Raw genomic sequence first — 24,025 nt, 5'->3', positions numbered from 1 at the left:
TCACATTATTTTCTCTAACCCTTCTCTGCCTAGGACAGAACCCAATTAAATTGCAAAGTAAATTCATTTCTCTAACCCTTCTGACCTAATGCTCTAAAATAAATTGTTGCTCTAACCTAGCCAACCTACTTAACCTAGCTTGTTAACCCAACAAACCTAATTAACCTAGCTATTTAACCTAGTTAGTTAACCTAACTAGTTAACCTAGTTTACCTAGATAATTAACCTAATTAAACTAGTTAACCTAGCTAGTTCTCTCTCAAATCCCTAAATAAATTTTTGCACTAAGCTAGATAATTAACCTAATTAAACTATTTAACCTAACTAGTTCTTTGTCAAAGCCCTAACTAATTTTTTTCACTAACCTAGATAATTAACCTAATTAAATTAGTTAACCTAGCTAGCTAGTTCTCTCTCCAATGTTTTTTCTATGCATGAGAGATAGAGAGAGGGGAGGGGTGGGGGATTACAGAGGATGGCTCCGGCGGTGGCAAGGGAGGCAGTGGTGGCGAGGGAGGCAGGGGCGTCTCTGGTGACGACGAGGGAGGCAGTTGTGGCAAGGGAGGCAGGGGCATCGAGGGTGGCTCCCGTGGCACCGAGGGCAGCTCCGGTGACGTTGATGAGGCCGTGCGGCTCCGGTGGCATTGGGGGCGGTTCTGGTGGCGTTGACGGCGCGCGGCTCTGGTGGCTCCAAGGGCGTCAATGTCGTCAGGAGACGTCGACGAAGTGGGGTGGCGACAAATTGGGGAGACGGCAGCGAAGTGGGTCGAGCGATTTGGGGGTGAACTGGTGGCCGGGGAAACCGTTTTTGGGTTAAGTCAAACTTAGCGGTAGCGTGTTTTGCAAAATGGGCTATAGCTAAGATAGCTATAGCGATTTTTACAAAATGCGCTACTACTATAGCTATGTATTTTCCTTTTATTTTCTTATTTCCTTTTCTGTTTCTATAGCGGGGGTCTAGGATACGCGTTGCTGCTATATTATCTATAGCGCCTCTTATGAACAGATGCTACTGCTATGCTTTCTCCTTTTTTCCCTTTTTCATTTATTTTTCTTTACATTCTATTTTTTCCTTTCTCCTTTTTCTATTTATTTCATTTTCATTTACTTTTCCATTTGTTTTTCATTTTATTTTATTTTCATTAGCAGTATCTCTTTTCATAGTAAATGCGCTGCTACATAGATCCTAGCGGTAGCGCAATTTTTACAAGACCGCTGCTACTATGTGTAGCCTATCGGCTTAGTAACGGGAGTATTAGTAGTAGCGCTTTTACAGGAACACGTGCTACTGCTACATTTTTATCTGTAGCGCCCTTATCCCACACGCGCTACTGCTATGTAGCACTAGCGCCCTTTTTTAATGTGGGCTACTACTAAAGTTCTGTGTATAAGGTTTTGCCTAGTTGTGATCGCTAGCCTTGGCAACTAGCCGAGAGTAGGGTTTTCACCTGGATCTTCTCGACGAGCCTTAGTTCAACATCTTCTGCACCAGATCGCTCGTCGCGGTGTTGCCACCCCCACGCCGCTCACCTAGATCCAGATTAGATCCAAACAAGCACGTACCACCATTGTCGAACTGCCGAACCATTGGTCACCGCGACTATGGCTGCCATGACTGCACCGACGCCCTAAGCAGCAACTAAGGCACCCAAAGGCCCTGACCGCACTAATCTGGCACGAGGCCCAGCCAGCCATCAGCACCACAGCCGAGTCCTGGCTAGTCCATCCCTCCGTGATCCGAACAAGTGTTCAAACCCATTCAGGCACTGCCGCACTATCACCCAACCGCCGTCCCGCGCCACGCGGCTCGATCATGGAGAGGAGCGAGCCCCATCGCTGCCCGCACCGACCGGGCTTTGCCCGGCTATGCGCACTGGCGGCGGCAAGGGGAGGACACACGTGAAGTGACCTAGTCCTGATGGCTAGGGTTCGCTCCTTGGCCGATCGTGGGAGTGACGTGAGGGGGATGCGAGAGGGATGAGAGGTGAGTTGGGCGTGGGAGGAGGGATCCTGGTGGCGCTGGGCGACGATGACAATGCTAGATTACCTTTCACAGTGGTAGGACTTGGTCGCGAGCTGCCAGCCTTTCGCGAGCCTGAATTTGTTTTATTAATTTCATAAGCCAAACAAACTTCTAGTACCTTTTCCACAACCACTAATTTGACAGTAAGTAATGCTACACATATGTGGTGGAGTCAAGACAACATATGTAACCAACTTTGAGGTAGAGCCTGTGAGCTTCTACCATGCCTCCAACTTCATATCCTACCCAACGGTGGTGGCTGCTCACTAGACGCAGGGATGAGGTTGATGCCCCCTAAGCAGGTCTTCAGGACGTGGCCCAATGCCATGTGTTTAGCTTGCTTGCTGCTACATATATTTCTTTTTTCTTTGGGCTTGTCTATGTTGTTGCCCTTATTGACCGTTGTTTTACCTTTTTTACGGATTCTTGTTTGTGCTATTACTTTGGTTTTACCTTTTCTGTGAGTAAACTATTATGCTCCGACTATTGATTTTTATGCTCTGAGTATACTTGTCGTGTAGGTGAATCCATCAGTTTTAAGTTATGCGTTGAAAAATAGACCAAAAAGAGTGTCTAATATATGATACATATCAAGTAACATTGTAGCTGGTACAAAAGAAGGACAATTTGATAAATGTCAACTTCTAATAGTAATTACACGGACTAGTAGGAGGCTCGTGCGATGCAATAGGCTACAATGCATATCAATAAATTACATAAATGCTTAAGGTCGTCAGCAAGGTCGAAACTCATTTCTCCCTCATACATCAGGGCATGTTCAGACATCAAACAAGCATCCAGCGGGCTCCCAAAGCCCAACCTTCCGGATAGTCCAGGCTCCCCCAAGTCTAACCCATATGTTGGGGAGAAATGTGATTGTCCACACTATCCTCCATGTTACCTCTAACACGCGGTCCCAACACAAAAACTCCATCTCATGACGCACCTTTCCTTCTTCTATCGGATCCTTCCCTTCCGGTGCAGTTTCCTGCCGTAGCGGGACATTTCTTGCTAAAGTCCTCTCCTTTAAAACCAGATGACGCCCACCTCAACTTCACCATGGTGTCCTCTCTCCTTCACATCATACTACCTCACGGACCGCCGAGGATGAGTCTCCTGTCAAACGCCTTGCTATCCGCCCTGATCCCCTTCCCTGTGTAAGTGCCGATCAACCACCCGTGATGACCCCGAGCCAAGAAGGAAAATCCGATGACTCTTGAGCCATTGTCATGTTGTACCATACAGTTGAATGTCGTGCATTACCACAAAACAAAAATATGATGTCTATTGTTGGGCATGTAACTAATACGCCATCGTGTCCGTTATTAACTCTTGAAGCTACCAACCAATGCATTCAGTTTTCTATCATGCAATTTGTTGCAAGGCCATCTCTAATGAAATGCAATTTGCCACATTTTATAAAGTAGGAAAATTATTCCGCTCATACAGTCATAACTAAACAGATCAACCCCAACCCCTATTTCTGCTCACCCTCAACACTCGTTGTTATCACAAAATCCACTAACTCGTGTTCTAAATGAGCCAGTCACTACCAGGGAAAACCCTAATAGTAGCACTTGAAATATATATAGCAGTAGCGTTGGGTCTAGCGCTAATGCTAATGCTCTACAGATAAGTTGTAGCAGTAGCGCTGGTAAGGGCAGCGCTACAGGTAAGTATGGTTAGTAGTAGCGCTGCCCTGACCAGCGCTACTTCTAACTCTGTGTAGTGCTTGAACAAATGAAGCGCTGCTACTAATCCAGCGCTGCTAGTAGATGCTTTCCAGCGCTACTGCTAGTATTCCTGCTTTCACAGATTTACACCCCCTCTATGTATTTGTGATGTATTTATACAGGCTCTATACAGTAGTTTCATCACATCATACTAAACATACACTATTCTCATAATATCATAGATATACGACATCATCATCATCATCATCATCATTCAACAAAAATATCATCACATCTCGAAAATAGCGATACACAAGTCATGTCTTGTCTTGAATAAGTGCAACTGGATGGTCATGGCACACACACAAGTTTCATCATCTCTATCTAAACCATGATGTAGAAGAAAAGAGCGATCAGCATGAGCAAGAGCACGACTATGTAGTACTTGAGGCACCGGCGGTCCCGCCCCCGCTCATACTGGAGCGTCCACCTCAAGTAACTACTCTCTGCTTTGGCTCTGCTGTCGAACCCTTTGTGGTAGCACCCGGGTACTTCTTGACCTAGGCCTGAGCGTCTGGCTAATGGTCGTAGACTCCTGAAACCCTCCCAACGAACACACCATAGCAGTCCTTCGCCATCTCTGATCTATGTACCTGCATAGTCAGTTGATGAATTGAACAATAATATACAACATAATATACTTAAGAAAACAAAGAGGCATAATTAGCAAAATACAAGCAACCAATAGTAAACATAAATGAAGAAGTTCCTCATACCCAAACTAATTAACTAGAGCAATCTATGCTAGTTCAGAACCACGATTTAGTTACATCACATAGTTTCGCCATGTATAAATTCAAAGTTTTAAGATAGAAAGATAATAGTGACACATTGTAATCAACAATCAGTCCTCCATGTCGATGGTCCAATCTTCATAGTCAGGGAGGAAGCACTCGAGTTTCTTGAAAGACTTCAGGTCCAGACACTAAGAGCTCACAGTGCTCAGACATCATCCCACGTAATTGGCCCATGGTAGACCATCCCTGTTGGTTCGAGGACCTGCTTCATGATCACTTGGGCAAGTTCACACTGTACATGATAAAACTCAGCTCTGATTCGATGATCCAGTGTGTTTCCTATGCTTGTGGCCCAGCTGACAATCTCGGCATCATTGGTAGTAGCTGACATGCGAGGGCGTTGATTATCCCGTCTATACTCGAGCACGTGATGCATGAGGTAGAATCGATCAGCCTTACTGGTGTGCGGTTGCTGGATGCAGCAGAAGTCGGTCTTATGGCCGAAAGCCAGCCCGTGATTCTTGTACCTTTTCACCTTGATATATCCACCAGACAGGCTAAAGGTTAACAAGGCACTATCGAGAGCACTCTTTATGTGCTTGTAATCCTTTTTCTTGAGGTTCTTCGATGAGTTTATGTACATAGCATGGTAGTATTCTGGGTACATAACAATGAGGATCCCCCCCCCGCTATGCAAATTAAGTACACCTCAAATTAGCCTCCATGCTTGCAAAGGAGTGATTAACACTTACGAAAGGATATGCGTGGATGACTTGCGTGGGATGATAAGGCAGGAAATCACTTCCTTGTCCTTATTAGCGATCATGAAGTCGCCGAGGTACTTGCTCACATAGTCATGGTGCTCTTTGCACACTACCAAGAAGCTCTCGTGCATATAGTACGGGTGTGCGACACAGATATATTTTATGTTCTTGATCCTGATGAAGTAGTTGAGATACAACGCATACATGCGGATGAACTGGAAATCCATCTTGGTCATGTGGAACATGTCGTAGATGTAGTAAAATTGTAGGATGAACTTATCTGCAGGCCATCTCTCGACGTGCAACTTCCCACCCAGCACCCGAGCCACGTAAAGAGGGTATCCTGGTTTTTCCTAGATGAGAAGTCTTTTCTCTCTGGCCAACACATCTTCATGGAGTCTCCTTAGATCATTGTTCAGTATGTGCTCTAGCGCTTTTGCAGGTAGGATCGGTTCACCGGCTACATGGAAATGCTTTGCACCTTCGACAGTTATTCTGTCTACCACCTGGGCTTTAGAGGCAGTTGGCTGCTTGAAGCAGCTCTAGCGCCTTTAGGGCCTTTATTGTCCGATCTCCTCCTTTGCTTCTTGGCGGGTGGCGATAGTGAGCCCACCATCCCTTCCCTAACGACCACCCCTAGTGTCGTCGAGCTAATAAGTGGACATCCCTCGGGTTGTTGCTGGGTAGAGGCGGCATCTGGAGGCGTCTCCTGTGAGGATTGCTTGAAGAGAGAATTTTTGCATTCCGCCTTAGGACGTTCCGGCTCCGGCAAATCAGGAAGCTTCAAGTTATCATCTCCATGCTCATTGCCCGAGTCTTCGTCGTCCCGAGCCATCAATCCTCCACCATCATAGGCGGTATTGAAATACTTGTCCGGGTCATCCTCCTCCTCCTCCATGTCATCATCAACATTTTCTTCTTCGACAACGGGGGCGACATGATCTGGCACTAATGGAGGCTCTACCTCGCGTCATCCGCTATCACTCGCCATGATAGGTGCAGGTAATTTGTTAGGTGGGGTGGTGTTCATACCTTCTTGAGAAGGTGGCATTGGTGTGATAGTGAGCGCTTGGAGACGAAGAAGAGACTTCGGCCAAGGGAAGAACCATCTCTTGCATGCGCCAATCCTCTTAGGGGTCTCCTTGTTATCGACAGGTACCAGAGGAGGCAAATCCTCAAAGCCCGCTAAGACACTGGCCACGTTAACCTTGAAGATGCCATTGGGCAACTCTCGGTTGTGGAACATGCGGTCCTTCGGCTTCATGATCATTGCCTTTCCCACGACCTTCTGGCCCTTGATGTCGTAGAGTAGTGTGCGTGTGGTATCGTCGGCCTACAAAGGAGACATGTCTGCGACGTCAAACATCCGAAAGGCAACTGAAATGAAAGACTATAGACATGCTGGTGAAAAGGGTTTAACGCGTAATTACCGTGAGGGCGTCGAGCTCAGCCAGCGATGAAGGCCCTTCGAGCATGCCAGAGACGGAGGTTGGGCTGCTATGAACATGAGTGGGATCTTTTGCGGTTGCTTGAGCAGGTGCTAGTGCTGTGGTGTTCGCCGAATTGCTCCCGACAAAGCTGAGAAGGGGAAAGTCCTCCGGTCCTTTATTTGGATTGCTCTTCGACTGATTGAAAATTGCCAGAATCAAGCTGGCCACCACGTTAGTGACCGCTACATTGACTAGCCCAAGCAACTCTTCTTTGGTCTCAACTTTGGTCTTATTGATTGCAATCATGACCTTCTTGTTGATTGTCTGCCGAGTGACGATCAACCATCTCTTCCTTCTTTCCTTTGGCTCCTCACGATAGCACATCTTCTACGAGGCGCCATCTCCGACGCCGTGCACACATCCATAGGATGGAGGTTTGACCTCCGGGACCTTTTTCAGTATGTTCAGGGCCTGGTAGAATGGGGTTTCCCACTTGGGCCTCACCGACGACTGTGATGACTCGTCGCTTTCGGCTGCCTTTTGGTGCTGCTCTTTCGGCAAAAGGAACGTGGATGGTTTACTAATGTGACGCAACTTGTAGTCAAATTGATTGGAAGCTAATATGATAATGTGGTAATATAACAATTACCTAAAGTCTCATGAACTCCATCGTGTTCAGGTCCGTATAAAAGATCTTTTTGACACGGTCCCACTTGTACCGGGCCCTGATCTAGACATGCTCTAGCCGGTCGGTGAACTCCGCCAAGGTGTCTGGGACGCCATGACTTTCACGTTCGACATCCTCCTTGGCCCATACGTGCCTCTTACCCTCGTAACCACGGCTTCCGAGGTGGTGGGGAGGCGTGTTCCTGGCCTAGAGTCCCTTCATTTTCTCCGACCTAGCCTTGACTTCTTATTTACCACAATTCTCCTTGAATTTTTCAAAGTCCTCTTCCGTTATTGATGGATTATCAACATGAATCTTGGACCACGGTTCATTCTTCGCAATCGCTTTTTTCACCCGAAGTTTCCAAGAGGACAAGTCATTGGTGAACGTCACCATTTGCCTTGTTGTTTATCTTTGTCATGCGACGTTGTCCCACAAATCTTTAAATTTTCTTTCAGTCCGGCCGGGGAACAGGAACCTATTGTGCAACTTCTTTAGGAGCATGTGCTCCATATGTGGTATCTTCTTCAACTTCTCGTCGTTCATGTTGGCGGTTTCCCCGAGGATGCATCCTAGTTGATTGCCCCAGCACGAGCGCGCTACCTCCAGCGCCTTTGGCTCTAACTTCTTGGGGTACATCTCCGTGACCACACTTTGTCCCATGCCGAGCTCGTTTGGTCTTCGTGACCTCTTCTACTTCGGTGCTTTACCGGATATGAAAGCATCGCTACCGGTTGATACGTCAATTTTGTATCATGTTTTACTACTATTATTTATGTTGTTTTATTGTACAATAATGCTTTTTGGAGTAATTCTAATGCCTCTTCTCTCATAATATGCAAGGTATGCACAAAGCGGGAGAATTCTGGCAGCTGGAAATCTGGACCTAAAAAATAGGTCAAGCTACCTATTCTGTACAACTCCAAATGAGCTGAAACTTCCCGTGGATTTTTTTATGGAATATTTAAGAATTATTGGAGCAAATAAATACTACAGGGGGCCACCAGGTGGGCACAACCCACCTGGGCGCGCCAGGAGGCCCAAGCGCGCCCTGGTCGGTGCTGCCCTCCTCGGCCCACCTCCGGTGCCCCTCTTCTGGTATATAAGTCATTTTGACCTAGGAAAAAAAAGGAGAGGACTTTCAGGACGAAGTGCAGCCGCCTCGAGGCGGAACTTCGGCAGGAGCACTTTTTCCCTCCAGCGGAGTGATTCCTCCGGGGGAGCTTGCCTCCCGGAGGGGGAAATCATTGTCATCATCATCACCAACAACTCTCCAATCTAGGGGAGGGATATCTTCATCAAATCTTCAACAACAACGACTCCTCTGAAACTCTAGTTCATCTCTTGTGTTCAATCTTTGTGCCAAAACTATAGATTGGTGCTTGTGGGTGACTAGTAGTGTTGATTACATCTTGTAGTTGATTACTATATGGTTTATTTGGTGGAAGATTATATGTTCAGATCCATTACACTACTAGGGAAAATCCTAGTAGTAGCGCTTGTTTTTAAGCTAGTAGTAGCGCTTGTGCAAGCACTACCACTAAGGCGCTACAGCTAACTAGTAGCAGTAGCGCTGGAAAGGACGCGCTGCTGCTATACCTAGTTAGTAGTAGTGCTTCTATAGTAAGCGCTACTGCTATACCTAGTTAGCAGTAGCGCTTTCCTACAACAATCGCTACTGATAGTACTAAGTAGCACTAGCGCTTCTTCTAAAAAGCGCTGCTGCTAACTTTCTTGTATTTTTAAAAATACAGCTTATTTTCATTGTGGTTTTATATACAGTACTTTCATCATATGATTTTATTACCATGATTAGTTATTATATATAACAGTGGGTAAAATGAACGTGGAGTAGATTCAAGTGGAGGCAACATGTGGTGCATGTCAAAAGTACTACTAATCCAAACTTGATCTAGTTTGGATTAGTAGTACTTTCGATGTGCTCCACATGTTGCCTCCACTTGAATCTAATCCATGTTCATTTCACCTACTGATATAAATATAATAACTCATCATGCTCATATAACAACTTAGCATCATGCATCATCGATCATAATAATAAACAACTCATCATTGGTATCATAATAACAAGTCATACTCATCATCATCGATCATACAACTTCTACTCGATACCACATCATCATCATAGTCATCTAACCAATCCTACTTAGTTGTTCTTAGCACATGATCATGAGTATTAGCTAGGACCTACTACCTTCTCCTAGGTAAAATAGCATAAAACAAGATAGCCCCTGACTCTCCATTATGGAGAATGGAGATTATCCTATCACCAATTCTTGCCTTTCGCACAATCTTGCTTCCAAGAACCTCCTTACGGTTGTCCATACATTTTTTCCATTCTTTGATTACCATGTGTTCACCTGTTTTAGAAATCCGATATGGACAGGTGAGACTCGTAGGATGACCTGGTTGTAAGTTCAAAACATCAAGGCGACCATTCCGATACATCAAATGAGGCACACAATCCATCGGGATTTTCTGTTGAAAAACATAGTAATAACTTCGTAGTTAGCAATGTAGTTCAGTTTTAGAATTATGCAAAAGATGCACGGATGTCGTAATAGTAAAAAAATCTTAGAGCAACTCTAGCAGACCTCGCGTAAATCGCAAACCCGCAAAATTCCGGTGAATATGCGGGCTCGGCCCATTTTTTCGGCCAGAACAGAGCCCGCGTACTCGCCCGGCCTGCAATTTTTTTTGTCGCAGCCCACAAACCGCACGCCTCGACCGCTATAACTGTGGTTTCGTGACTCGTTTGCGGGTCCAAACCCTATCCCTCGCTGCCGCCGAGCCACACGATTCCCCTTCCCCTTCCCCACATTTCTCGCCACCGACGACCACCCGCCCCGCCTCCAGCCGCCATGTGGGGCTGAATATGGAGCTCTGGACGCGGCTCGAGCAGCAGATCCGGCAGCGGAAGGGACCCGGAGTGCGAGCGGCGCATCCGGTCCAACGATGCGTGGGAGCGCGGGGCCGGGTGGTGGACCAACCGCAGCATGTTGCCACCGGCAAGCTTCCGGCGGAGCGAGACGGAGGAGTATGACCACCGGCGCACGTCCTTCTCCTCCGCGAGTTTTTCATACGCCGGGAGCTCCTCCTCCTCCGGAGCGGGCCTTCTCCCCGTGAAGAGGGAGTGGTCAGAGGACGAGGAGGAGCCACACGCGTTCGCCTTCATCCCCGTGAAGGAGGAGCCCGAGGAGCCCGCTCCGCTCGGCCCCCGTGGAGTCATCGGGCCGGAAGACTTTGTCGCCGATGTCGACGCCGTTGCGTCCGCCATCGCCGAGCAGAGTGTGTGCGAGGAGGCGGAGCGCCAGCACCACGCCGAGGAGCTCGAAGCCCTCCAGTGGCGGGAGGCGGTTACCGCCAACCTCACCGGCAAGAAGAAGGCCGAGGACTGGCTCCGCATCCGCGCGGAGCAGGCGGTTGTGTCCGTCGACCTGTGCAGCTCCGGCGAGGAGGATTGAGCGTCCAGCTCCTCCATGTCGTCGTCCATTTTGCTGCAACCTCGCCGCCATCAGATCCGACCCCTCTAGTACTACTTTAACTTTGTATGTAGTATAACTATGCTTGTAGTTTGTTGATCATGTGATGAACTATGTAGTATGTAATGAACTATGTTTGTGAAATTTCTCCCACGAAAGTGTTTTTTTCAAATTATGCAGGTTTAGATATAGGGTCTGTTAGTGTGCGCTAGTTTTCGAGCCGCAAACGCGATCTTCGTGGAACTGCAAACGCGTTTTGCGGGTCAAATTTATGCGGGGTCTGCTAGAGTTGCTCTTACGAGGGTATCTCCATGGAAATTACCGTGGTTTAACACGTGCACTAGTGGCAGGTATTGACCATAATGTGGAGGAGTTTGATAATAGGCATTGTAATTCTCAAGGTCAGTACAAAATGCGACCAGATGATTTTTATCCTGATAAGTTAACTCAGAGCCATCGGTGTAGTAGGTTCTATCTACCATCTTCCGCACATTCTTTGAAGAATGAAAATAAGCTATCAATGGAACTAAGCTGTCAACTATTTCGAAATAAACAATATAAATTACTTAATAACTATGTTTGAGAAACTAACATAGCGGTAGAATTGGAAGCGTATCAACAAGGACCCAAATGTCCAAATTGTTTACCTCGATGTCAGGATCACCAAGATCCATGGTGCCAAACATACCCTCTTCAAAATCATACATCCTGCGAAGTGCTTCCCGACCCGGGCAACCAAAATTGGATACGCCCTTAGAATTTTATAGATTTACCTCAAAATCCATACCATGATGGGTCCTTAGGTTAATTTTATTTGTTTGATTCCTCTCATGATCTTCAAAACCCATCCTCTCCAAGAAATAGCGTCTTGCATGGCATGGGATAAGCTAGTCGAATTGTAAAAGACGAAAATTACATGTTGAAGTAGTAAAAGTCGAGCTTAATTAAGAAAAAAAACACTTTGCATTGTAGCTTACTGTTTCACAATCGAAGGCCTCCTCAAGCTTAATGCTGAAGCGCCGACCTTCTACCTAGTGAAGCCTATCGCACAAACCCCGGTTTTCGGTGCACCAGGAGCACTCCCCGGGACTTTCGTCCGACGACATTTCCTATGTTCATAATTCAAAGATTAAGCTTGTACAATTAAATATATGTACTACAAAACCTAAATTAGATCATTATTATTCATCACGGGTTGACTATCGGTCTGTCGAGTCTTTTCTTGAAAACGCTCAGCTCACGTGGTGTATATATTCGACCGTCGGTGATGGTAGCTCCTCCTTTCGTTCCCGAGTGCATTACAACAAATTGTCTAGCACACGGGAACGAAGGAGAAGCTACCCCCACGACAACAGTCGGGATTCTTCGCCCTCTCATATATGGTGGATACTCTCTCTCATTGATTCCTCTCTAACATTTGCGACCGTCGGTGATGGTCGTTACTCCTCCTTCCCCTAGTGCATAACAAAGGTCTAGCACAAGGAGAAGAAGGAGAAACGACCCCCACGACAACAGTCGGGATTCTTCGTCCTCTCATATATGGTGGAGTGATGTCTACTACACAACCTTCTAATTGTAGACGTTGTTGGGCCTGCAAGTGCACATGTTTGTAGGACAGTAGCAAATTTCCCTCAAGTGGATGACCTAAGGTTTATCAATCCGTAGGAGGAGTAGGATGAACATGGTCTCTCTCAAGCAACCCTGCAACCAAATAACAAAAAGTGTCTTGTGTCCCCAACACACCCAATACAATGGTAAATTGTATAGGTGCACTAGTTCGGCGAAGAGATGAAGATACAAGTGCAAAATTGATAGTAGATATAGGTTTTTGTAATCTGAAATAATAAAAAACAGCAAGGTAACAAGTGGTAAAAGTGAGCGTAAACGGTACTCCAATGATAGGAAACAAGGCCTAGGGTTCATACTTTCATTAGTGTAAGTTCTCTCAACAATAATAACATAGATAGATAATATAACAAGCCCTCAACATGCAACAAAGAGTCACTCCAAAGCCACTAATAGCAGAGAACAAACGTAGAGATTATGGTAGGGTATGAAACCACCTCAAAGTTATTCTTTCGGATCAATCTATAAAAGAGTTCGTACTAGAATAACACCTTAAGACCAAAATCAACCAAAACCCTAATGTCACCTAGATACTCCATTGTCACCTCAAGTATCCGTGGGCATGATTATACGATATGCATCACACAATCTCAGATTCATCCAACCAACATAAAAGTACTTCAAAGAGTGCCCCAAAGTTTCTACCGGAGAGTCAAGAACCTGTGCCAACCCCTATGCATAGGTTCCCAATGTCACGAAACCCGCAAGTTGATCACCAAAACATCAAGTGGCACATGATATCCCATTGTCACCAGAGATAATCACGGCAAGACATACATCAAGTGTTCTCATAAAAGACTCAATCCGATAAGATAACTTCAAAGGGGAAACTCAATTCATCACAAGAGAGTAGAGGGGGAGAAACATCATAAGATCCAACTACAATAGCAAAGCTCGGGATACATCAAGATCGTGCCATAGAGAAACACGAGGGAGAACATGAGAGAGAGAGAGAGAGAGAGATAAAACACATAGCTACTGGTACATACCCTCAGCCCCAAGGGTGAACTACTCCCTCCTCGTAATGGATAGCGCCGGGATGATGAAGATGGCCACCGGTGATGGGTTCCCCCTCCGGCAGGGTGCCGAAACAGGGTCCCGATTGGTTTTTGGTGGCTACAGAGGCTTGCGGCGGTGGAACTCCCGATCTATCTTCTATTCTGGAAGTTTTAGGGTACGAGAGTATATATGGGAGCAGGGGGTACGTCGGAGGAGCTACGGGGGCCCCACGAGGCAGGGGGGCGCGCCCAGGGGGTGGGCGCGCCCCCCACCCTCGTGGGCAGCCCGTATCTCCCCTGACGTGCACTCCAAGTTCACTGGGTTTCTTTCCTTCCAAAAATAACTTCTCGAGTTGATTTCGTTCCGTTTCGACTCCGTCTCATATTCCTTTTCCTCGAAACACTGAAATAGGCATAAAACAGCAAATCTGGGTTGGGCCTCTTATTAATAGGTTAGTCCCAAAAATAATATAAAAGTGGATAATAAAGCCCAATATTGCCTAAAACAGTAGATAAAGTAGCATGGAGCAATAAAAAATTATAGATACGTTGGAGACGTATCATGGAGCCTCGACAGACTTAAAGTCAATACGAAATATCGTTTAATTATTTTTCTAGACAATCCAGGCTACTCGATATTTCCTACATATTCTAGCACAAGTCATGCCAGAATTCACGGAAAAATCCGGCATGACCTTTTCTCAAAAAGGACATATTGAGCGCCTGAAATTTGCCAGAACGGAAATTAATCAACACTCCGGCAAAACGTAGTCCAGTCGGAGGTGTAACCTGCAAACATGACCGGTCACTTGGGCAATCACATATCCTATTTGAGCAACACAAGATATACATGTTTATATCTACATCATATGAGCATTCAAACTTGATGGAATAGTTTTCCAATTTGAGCATTCAATAAGCAAAACTAAATGGTAAAATAAATTAGTATTCAAATTATCTACACCTAAATTCTATTAACTACACCTAATGAAAAACATACATTTTGAACATGATTCGATCATAACTAGGGTTCATACTACATTATTCTAAGATTAAACACCTAAAACACCTAAATTAAATTAACAACATGGGGTGGTTGTTCTCACCTCGATCGAGGTCGGAGGGGGTCGGTGACAGGGATGACGGTGGGGATGATGCAGGGGCTCCTTGATTTCTGCAAAAACAAAATATAACAAAAACATTATTATCGTCATCTTAGGACTTAGTGAAACTCCATAGGCTACATATTCTATTCAAATTTACTTATAATTTCCTATTCTATTCAAATTTTCTAAAAATTTCCTATTCTATTCAAAAGACCTACATTTACTTATTGTTTTCAATTTCATACTTTATTCCATTCAAATTTACTAAAAACAAAAACAAAAACCTATTTACAGAAAGGGGGAGGAGGAGTGTGGGAGGAGGCCAGGAGGAGGGGAAGCAGGAGGAGTTGAGAGCAAGAGGGGGAGTAGGTTAGAGGAGGGAGGAGGAGGAGAGAGCAGGAGAGGGAGGAGGGAGGAGGATGTGGATGAGGGGGCCGCCAGAGAGGAAGGAGGAGGTGGGGGCCGCCGGCGGAGAGGGAGGAGGAAGAGGGGGACTCCGGTGCCGAAGGGAGAGGAGGAGGAGGGAGGGATCAACCTTGGGGTGCAGGAGGAGGACGGTGAGGGCGGCGAGGGCGATAAAGAGGCGACGGGCAAGAGTGTGAGGGGGAGAGTGAGAGGACGCGCGTGGGCCGGTTAATTTGGATAAGGGCCCTTAGTGGTAGCGCTTGTCTCTAGAAAGCGCTACTGCTAACATCTGTAGCAATAGCACTTTCTGAAGAAAGGTGCTACTGATAAGGCTAAGAATGTAAAAAAACAAAAATACATTGGTCATCAATGATCTTTTTGTGCACAATCTGAATTGTCAATAGGAATCTTCGCCGGTTTAAAGATTCCTATTGCGGCCACAGATCCTACACATAGAGTTCAATGAAGACCAAGTGGTTGTGATGGTTTGAGAAGAACCATATTTAAGGTGGGAAAAATCTGTTCGCGGAGCAAGGTGGGACTAAACTTTGGTCTAGGAGGGGGGATTGAATTTATCAGTAGCGCTGGTCGGGGAAAAAGCGATATTGCTAAGATGCATGGTAGTAGCGCTTGCAAAACGTGAGCGCTACCACTATACCTAGCATACCTGGAGCGGTCTGTCAATTGTAGTAGTAGCACATTTTATAGGTTCAGCGCTGCTGCTATGATCATAGTAGTAGCGCCCGTGCTACCCAAGCGCTACTGCTATGTAGCAGCAGCGCTTTCCTTGAACAAGCGCTACTGGTGAGCTCCTGTATATAAGAATTTCCCTAGTAGTGTTATGCTATTCAATACCCCTCTAATCTTGAGCATGATTATCATTTGTGAGTACTTACTTTCGTTCTTGAGGTCACGGGAGAAATCATGTTGCAAGTAATCATGTGAACTTGATATGTGTTCGATATTTTGATGATATGTATGTTGTCATTCTCTTAGTGGTGTCATGTGAACATCGGCTACATGACACTTCACCATATTTGGGCCTAAGGGAATCCATTGTTGAGTAGTTATTAGATGGTGGGTTGCGAGACTGACAGAAGCTTAATCCCCAGTTTATGCGCTATTCCGTAAGGGGCCGATTGGATCCAAAAGTTTAATGCTATGGTTAGAATTTATTCTTAATACTTTTCTCGTAGTTGCGGATGCTTGCGAGAGGGTTAATCATAAGTAGGAGGTTTTTTCAAGTAAGAACAACACCTAAGCACCGGTCCACCCACATATCAAATTATCAAAGTAACGAATACGAATTAAGCCAACATGAAGAAAGTGACTAGATGAAATTCCCGTATACCCTCAAGAACACTTTGCTTATCATAAGAGACTGTTTTGGCCCGTACTTTGCCTCAAAAGGATTGGGCTACCTTGCTGCACTTTTGTTACTACTATCGTTACTTTCTCGTTACAAATTATCTTGCTATCAAACTACTCTGCTACTTACAATTTTAGCACTTGCAGACCTTACCTTGCTGAAAACCACTTGTCATTTACTTCTGCTCCTCGTTGGGTTCGACACTCTTACTTATCGAAAAGGCTACAGTTGACCTCATATACTTATGGGTCATTGATGACCCACAAGTGTAGGGGATGTATCATAGTCCATTTGATAAGTAAGAGTGTCGAACCCAACGAGGGGCAGAAGGAAATGACAAGCGGTTTTCATTAAGGTATTCTCTGCAAGCACTGGAATTATCGGTAACAGATAGTTTTTTGATAAGTTAATTCATAACGGGTAACAAATAACAAAAGTAAATGAGGTTCAGCAAGGTGGCCCAATCCCTTTTGTAGCAAAGGACAAGCTTGGACAAATTCTTATATGAAGGAAAATGCTCCCGAGGACACATGGGAATTATCGTCAAGCTAGTTTTCATCACGCTCATATGATTCACGTTCGTTACTTTGATAATCTGATATGTGGGTGGACCAGTGCTTGGGTGCTGCCCTTCCTTAGAAAAGTGTCCCACTTATGATTAACTACTCTCGCAAGCATCCGCAACTACGAAAGAATAATTAAGGTAATCCTAACCATAGCATGAAACATATGGATCCAAATCAGCCCCTTATATGAAGCAACGTATAAACTAGGGTTTAAGGTTCTATCACTCTAGCAACCCATCATCTACTTATTACTTCCCAATGCCCTCCTCTAGGCCCAAACAATGGTGAAGTGTCATGTAGTCGAAGTTCACATAACACCACTAGAGGAAAGACAACATACATCTCATCAAAATATCAAATGAATACCAAATTCACATGACTACTTATAGCAAGACTTCTCCCATTTCCTTAGGAACAAACGTAACTACTCACAAATCATATTCATGTTCATAATCAGAGGGGTATTAATATGCATATAGGATCTGAACAGATGATCTTCCACAGAATAAACCAACTAGCATCAACTATAAGGAGTGATCAACACTACTAGCAAGCCACAAGTACCAATCTGAGGCTTTGAGACAAAGATCGGATACAAGAGATGAACTAGGCTTTGAGAGGAGATGGTGTTGGTGAAAATGTTGATGGAGATTGACCCCCTCCCGATGAGAGGATCAATGGTGATGACGATGGTGATGATTTCCCCCTCCCGAAGGGATGTTTCCCCGGCCGAACAGCTCTACCGCAGCCCTAGATTGGTTCCGCCAAGGTTTCGCCTCGTGGCGGCAGTGTTTCATCCCGAAAGCTTTCTTCTTATTTTTCCCAGGGCCAAAGACTTCATGTAGCCAAAGATGGGCACCAGAGGCCTTCCAGGTGGCCCACGAGGCAGGGGGCGCGCCTAGGGTGATAGGGCGTGCCCCCACTCTCATGGACGGAGGGTGGCCCCCCAATGGTATTTTATTCGCTCAGTTTTTTTAATTAATTCCAAAAATAATTTCCATGAAGTTTCAGGACTTTTGGAGTTGTGCAGAATTGGTCTCTAATTTTTTCTCCTTTTCCAGCCTAGAATTCCAGCTGCCGGCATTCTCCCTCTTCATGTAAACCTTGTAAAATAAGAGAGAATAGGCATAAGTATTGTGACATAACGTGTAATAATAGCCCATAATGCAATAAATATCGATACAAAAGCATGATGCAAAATGGACGTATCAGTCATCAAGGCTATTTTCTAGCGCCGTTGCCGGGGAGTGAAGCGCTCTTGGTAAGTGGAAATTGGTAAGGAAACATTATTACTACGTGCTGAAATGTATTGTCACTTGCTACTATGGAGAACAATCCTTTGAGGGGTTTGTTCAAGGTATGTTCACCTTGACCGAAACCACAATTAGTTGCCCCTCAACCTACTGCAGCTACTGAAAATATTGAGTATGAAATTCCTTCGGGTATGTTAGAACAACTGCTAGCTAATCCTTATGTAGGAGATGGAACCGAACATCCTGATATGCACTTGATATATGTGGATGAAATTTGTGGATTGTTTAAGATTGTAGGTTTGCCCAGAAATGAAGCTAAGAAGAAGGTTTTCTCTTTATCTTTGAAGGGAAAAGCATTGACATGGTATAGGCTATGCGATGATATTGGATCTTGGAATTGGAACCATTTGAAATTGGAATTTCATCAAAAATTATCCTATGCATCTAGTTCATCATGATCGGAATTATATATATAATTTTTGGCCTCATGAAGGAAACGTATCTCTCTAGCTTGGGGGAGGCTTAAGTTAATGTTATATTCATGCCCGAGTCATGAGCTCTCAAGAGAAATTATTATTCAGAATTTTTATGCTCAGCTTTCTCATAATGATCAATCCATGCTCGATATTGTTGTACTGGTTTTTTATGAAGAAGACTATTGAATTCCGGTGGGATCTTTTAGAAAGAATTAAATGCAACTCTGGAGATTGGGAACTCGATGAAGGTAAAGAGTCAGGTATTGAATCTAAGTTTGATTGTGTTAAATCTTTTATGAATACCAATGCTTTTCAAAAGTTTAGCACTAGATATGGACTTGACTCTGAGATAGTAGCTTCCTTCTGTGAATCTTTTGCTACTCATGTTGATCTCCCTAAGGAGAAGTGGTTTAAATATCATCCACCAATTAAAGAAGAAGTAAAAGAACCGGTAAAAGCTAAAGAAGAAACTATCATTTACAATGTTGATCCAGTTGTTCCCACTGCTTATATTGACAAAACCACCTTTCCCTGTTAGGATGAAGGAACATGCTAAAGCTTCAACTGTGGTTAACAATAGTTATGTTAGAATACGCAAACCATCTGAACAAATCAGAGTTGAACCTAGCTAGTGTTGCTATGGTTAAAGATCTCTTACTCGATAATATTGATGGGCATGTTATTTACTTCTGTGATGAAGCTTCTAGAATTGCCAAACCTGATAAAAAGGATAAACATAGACCAGTTGTTGGCATGCATGTTGTCTCAGTTAAGATAAGAGCTCACGGTTATCATGGGTTATGTGACCTAGGTGCTAGTGTGAGTGCTATTCCTTTTTCCTTATATAAAGAAATTAAGGATGAAATAGCAACTGCTGAAATAGAAGGCATAGATGTCACTATTAAACTTGCTAATCAAGATAATATATCACAAATTGGGATTCTTAGAGATGTTGAAGTCTTGTGTGGAAAACTAAAATACCCTACTGATTTTCTTGTTCTTAGTGTTGGGGAACGTAGTAATTTCAAAAAATTTCCTACGCACACGCAAGATCATGGTGATGGCATAGCAAAGAGAGGGGAGAGTGTTGTCCACGTACCCTCGTAGACCGTCAGCGGAAGAGTTAGCACAACGCGGTTGATGTACTCGTACGTCTTTACGATCCGACCGATCCAAGCACTGAACGTACGGCACCTCCAAGTTTAGCACACGTTCAGCTCGATGACGATCCCCGGGCTCCGATCTAGCAAAGCTTCGGGGATGAGTTCCGTCAGCACGACCGCGTGGTGAAGATGATGATGTTCTACCGGCGCAGGGATTCACCTAAACTCCGCGACGATATGACCGAGGTGGAATATGGTGGAGGGGGCACCGCACACGGCTAAGGAACGATCCGTAGATCAACTTGTGTGTCTATGGGGTGCCCCACGCCCCCGTATATAAAGGAGCCAGGGGGGAGGAGGCGGCCGGCCAAGGAGGGTGCGCCAAGGGGGGAGTCCTACTCCCATCGGGAGTAGGACTCCCTTCTTTCCTAGTTGGAATAGGAGAAGGGGGAAAGGGGAGGAAGAGGGGAAGGAAAGGGGGGGCGCCGCCCCCCTTCCCTTGTCCTATTCGGACTAGGAAGGGGAGGGGCGCGCGGCCCCCTCCTGCCTCCTTCCCTCTTCTCCCTCGAGGCCCATGTAGGCCCAATAACCCCCCGGGGGGGTTCCGGTAACCTCCCGGTGGTCCGGTAAAATGCCGATTTCACCCGGAACGATTCCGATGTCCAAATATAGGCTTCCAATATATCGATCTTTATGTCTCGACCATTTCGAGACTCCTCGTTACATCCGTGATCACATCTGGGACTCTGAACAAACTTTGGTACATCAAAACTTATAAACTCATAATAAAACTGTCATCATAACGTTAAGCGTGCGGACCCTACGGGTTCGAGAACTATGTATACATGACCTAGAACTATTCTCGGTCAATAACCAATAGCGGAACCTGGATGCCCATATTGGTTCCTACATATTCTACGAAGATCTTTATCGGTCAAACCGCATAACAACATACGTTGTTCCCTTTGTCATCGGTATGTTACTTGCCCGAGATTTGATTGTCGGTATCCAATACCTAGTTCAATCTCGTTACCGGCAAGTCTCTTTACTCGTTCCGTAATGCATCATTCCGTAACCAACTTATTTGGTCACACTGCTTGCAAGGCTTATAAATATGTGCATTACCGAGAGAGCCCAGAGATACCTCTCCGACAATCGGAGAGACAAAACCTAATCTCGAAATACGCCAACTCAACATGTACCTTCGGAGACACCTATAGTACTCCTTTATAATCACCCAGTTACGTTGTGACGTTTGGTAGTACCCAAAGTGTTCCTCCAGTAAACGGGAGTTGCATATTTCTCATAGTTATAGGAACATGTATAAGTCATGAAGAAAGCAATAGCAATATACTAAACGATCAAGTACTAGGCTGACGGAATGGGTCATGTCAATCACATCATTCTTCTAATGATGTGATCCCATTAATCAAATGACAACACATGTCTGTGGTTAGGAAACATAACCATATTTGATTAATGAGCTAGTCAAGTAGAGGCATACTAGTGACTATATGTTTGTCTATGTATTCACACATGTATCATGTTTCCGGTTAATACAATTCTAGCATGAATAATAAACATTTATCATGACATGAGGAAATAAATAATAACTTTATTATTGCCTCTAGGGCATATTTCCTTCACTTAGCTCCCTAGAAGATGACTTTTGTCCTATTATTTTTATTAGACCTTTCTTGAACACCGTCAATTGGAAAATAGATTGTGAGAAACAAACTGTCGGTGTTAGCTTTGGTGATGAATCTCATGAATTTAATTTTTCCAAGTTTAGTAGACAACCTCATAAGAAAGATTTGCCTAGTAAGGATGAAATTATTGGTCTTGCTTCTATTGTTGTACCTCCTACTGATCCTTTGGAACAATACTTGCTAGACCATGAAAATGATTTGCCTATGCGTGAAAGAAATGAAATAGATATTATCTTTTTCAAACAACAACCTATGCTTAAACACAATTTGCCTATTGAAACACTAGGAGGTCCTCCTTGAGGGAGTCCTGGATTAGGAGGTCCTCGGACAGCCGGACTATATACTTTGGCCGGACTGTTGGACTATGAAGATACAAGATTGAAGACTTCGTCCCATGTCCAGGTAGGACTCTAATTTGCGTGGAAGGCAAGCTTGGCAATTCGGATATCTAGATCTCCTTCTCTGTAACCGACTCTGTGTAACCCTAGCCCCCTCCGGTGTCTATATAAACCAGAGGGTTTAGCCTGTAGGACAAGAACAATCATAATCATAGGCTAGCTTCTAGGGTTTAGCCTCTAGATCTCGTGGTAGATCAACTCTTGTAATACTCATATCATCAATATCAATCAAGCAGGAAGTAGGGTATTACATCCATCGAGAGGGCCCGAACTTGGGTGAACATTGTGTCCCCCGCCTCCTGTTACCACTAGCCTTAGACGCACAGTTCGGGACCCCCCACCCGAGATCCGCCGGTTTTGACACCGACATTGGTGCTTTCATTTAGAGTTCCACTGTGCCGTCAAGATAAGGCTTAATGGCTCCTTCAACCATCTACAACGATGCGATCCAGGGTGAGGTTTTCCTCCCCGAATAGATCTTCGTATTTGGCGGCTTCCTACTGCGGGACAACTCACTTGGCCATCTGGAGCAGATCGATAGCTACGCCCCTGGCCGTCAGGTCAGGTTTGGAAGCCTAAACTACAACGCCGACACCTGTGGAGATTTGCTCTTCGACGGATTCGAGCCCATGGCAGGTGCGCCAAACAGCCACGATGAGCTTGAATTAGATCTGCCATCAAACGGTGTTCAGGAGATCACACCTTCGGCTGCCCCGGCTTTTGATCTGGAGCAGATCGTGCCATCCAAGGACGGGTGGATGGACCCCGCCACGGAGGCCGCACACTCATCGGCGCTAGAACCGAACACAGACTTCACCTCCAAAGAGATCTATGTCATCGGACCCTCGGACTCGACTCCGGCCATAGGTTCCGAACCACGCGTGTCCGTGCCTATCGAATCTGATTGGGCACCGATCATGGAATTTACCTCCGCGGATATCTTTCAGCACTCACCCTTGGGCGACGTGCTAAATTCACTGAAATCTCTCTCTCTATCAGGAGACTCTTGGCCAAACTATATCCAGCTTGAGTGGGAAGTGGACGACGAAGAAATTCATTTCCCACCCAACACCCACTTGGTAGCCACTATTGATGACTTAACTGACATGCTTGACTTCGACTCCGAAGACATCAACGATATGGACGACGATGCTGGAGAGGAACAAGAACCACCGCCCACGGGGCGCTGGACAGCCACCTCATCATATGATGTATACATGGTGGATACACCCAGAGAAAACAACAACGAGGAACGTAAGGATGCAACGGAGGATAATCCCCTCGAGAAGCAACCAAAGCGACGTAGGCGCCGCTCTAAATCCCGCCACAGTATAAACAGCGATAACAGCGCAAGAAGAAATAATACCCCGGTCGACTCAAAAGGAAATGATGATCCCATGGACCAAGCGATGGAGCAGGATGAGCCAGGGGACGGTGAACATAGTCCGGGGCCGTTTTCCGATCATAGCGATGGCGGAGATAAAACTCATAAACATGTCTCCGGAGAGGAAAACAGTCCGGGCGACGATGCACTCATCATCCCGGAAAAACACTAGGAACAAGAGAACCTCCATAGAAGGCTTATTGCCATCGCGAGGAGCTTGAAGAAGCAGAAGCAAAGGCTTAAGGCTGCGCAGGATACGCTCAAACGCAGATGGAACAAAGTGCTGGACACTGAAGAAAAATACGGTGGCGGTCGCCACACAAAGAGCTACCCAAAGCGCAAGCTGCTGCCCGAATTCGAAGATGAGGCTATAGAGCCCATTCAGCCAAAAAATAAAACGGCCAATCAGCCGGACCGACCACCCCGTGGCCACGACAGGGTGGCTAATGACGCTGCACATAAGTCAGCACACGATTTACGTGAGCACGTGGACAAAAAAGCCGGTATGGCCAGGTCCATCTATGGATCTAGGAAGCGTGCTCCAGCACAGGATCATGGCTGCCCAAACGACTATACTGACCAAATAACAGCTCGGAATCAAAATCGAACACTACAACCGTCCGAAGAATTCCATGACACATCCAAATACAGGGGTGCCCCGCACCCCCTGTGCTTCACCGATGAGGTGCTGGATCATGAATTTCCAGAGGGATTCAAAACCGTGAACATAGAGGCATACGACGGAACAACAGACCCTGGGGTCTGGATTGAGGAC

Source organism: Triticum aestivum, chromosome 1B (genome assembly GCF_018294505.1).
Source record: "Triticum aestivum cultivar Chinese Spring chromosome 1B, IWGSC CS RefSeq v2.1, whole genome shotgun sequence".
NCBI classification, from domain to species: Eukaryota; Viridiplantae; Streptophyta; class Magnoliopsida; order Poales; family Poaceae; genus Triticum; species Triticum aestivum.
This window is presented reverse-complemented; position numbering follows the sequence as displayed.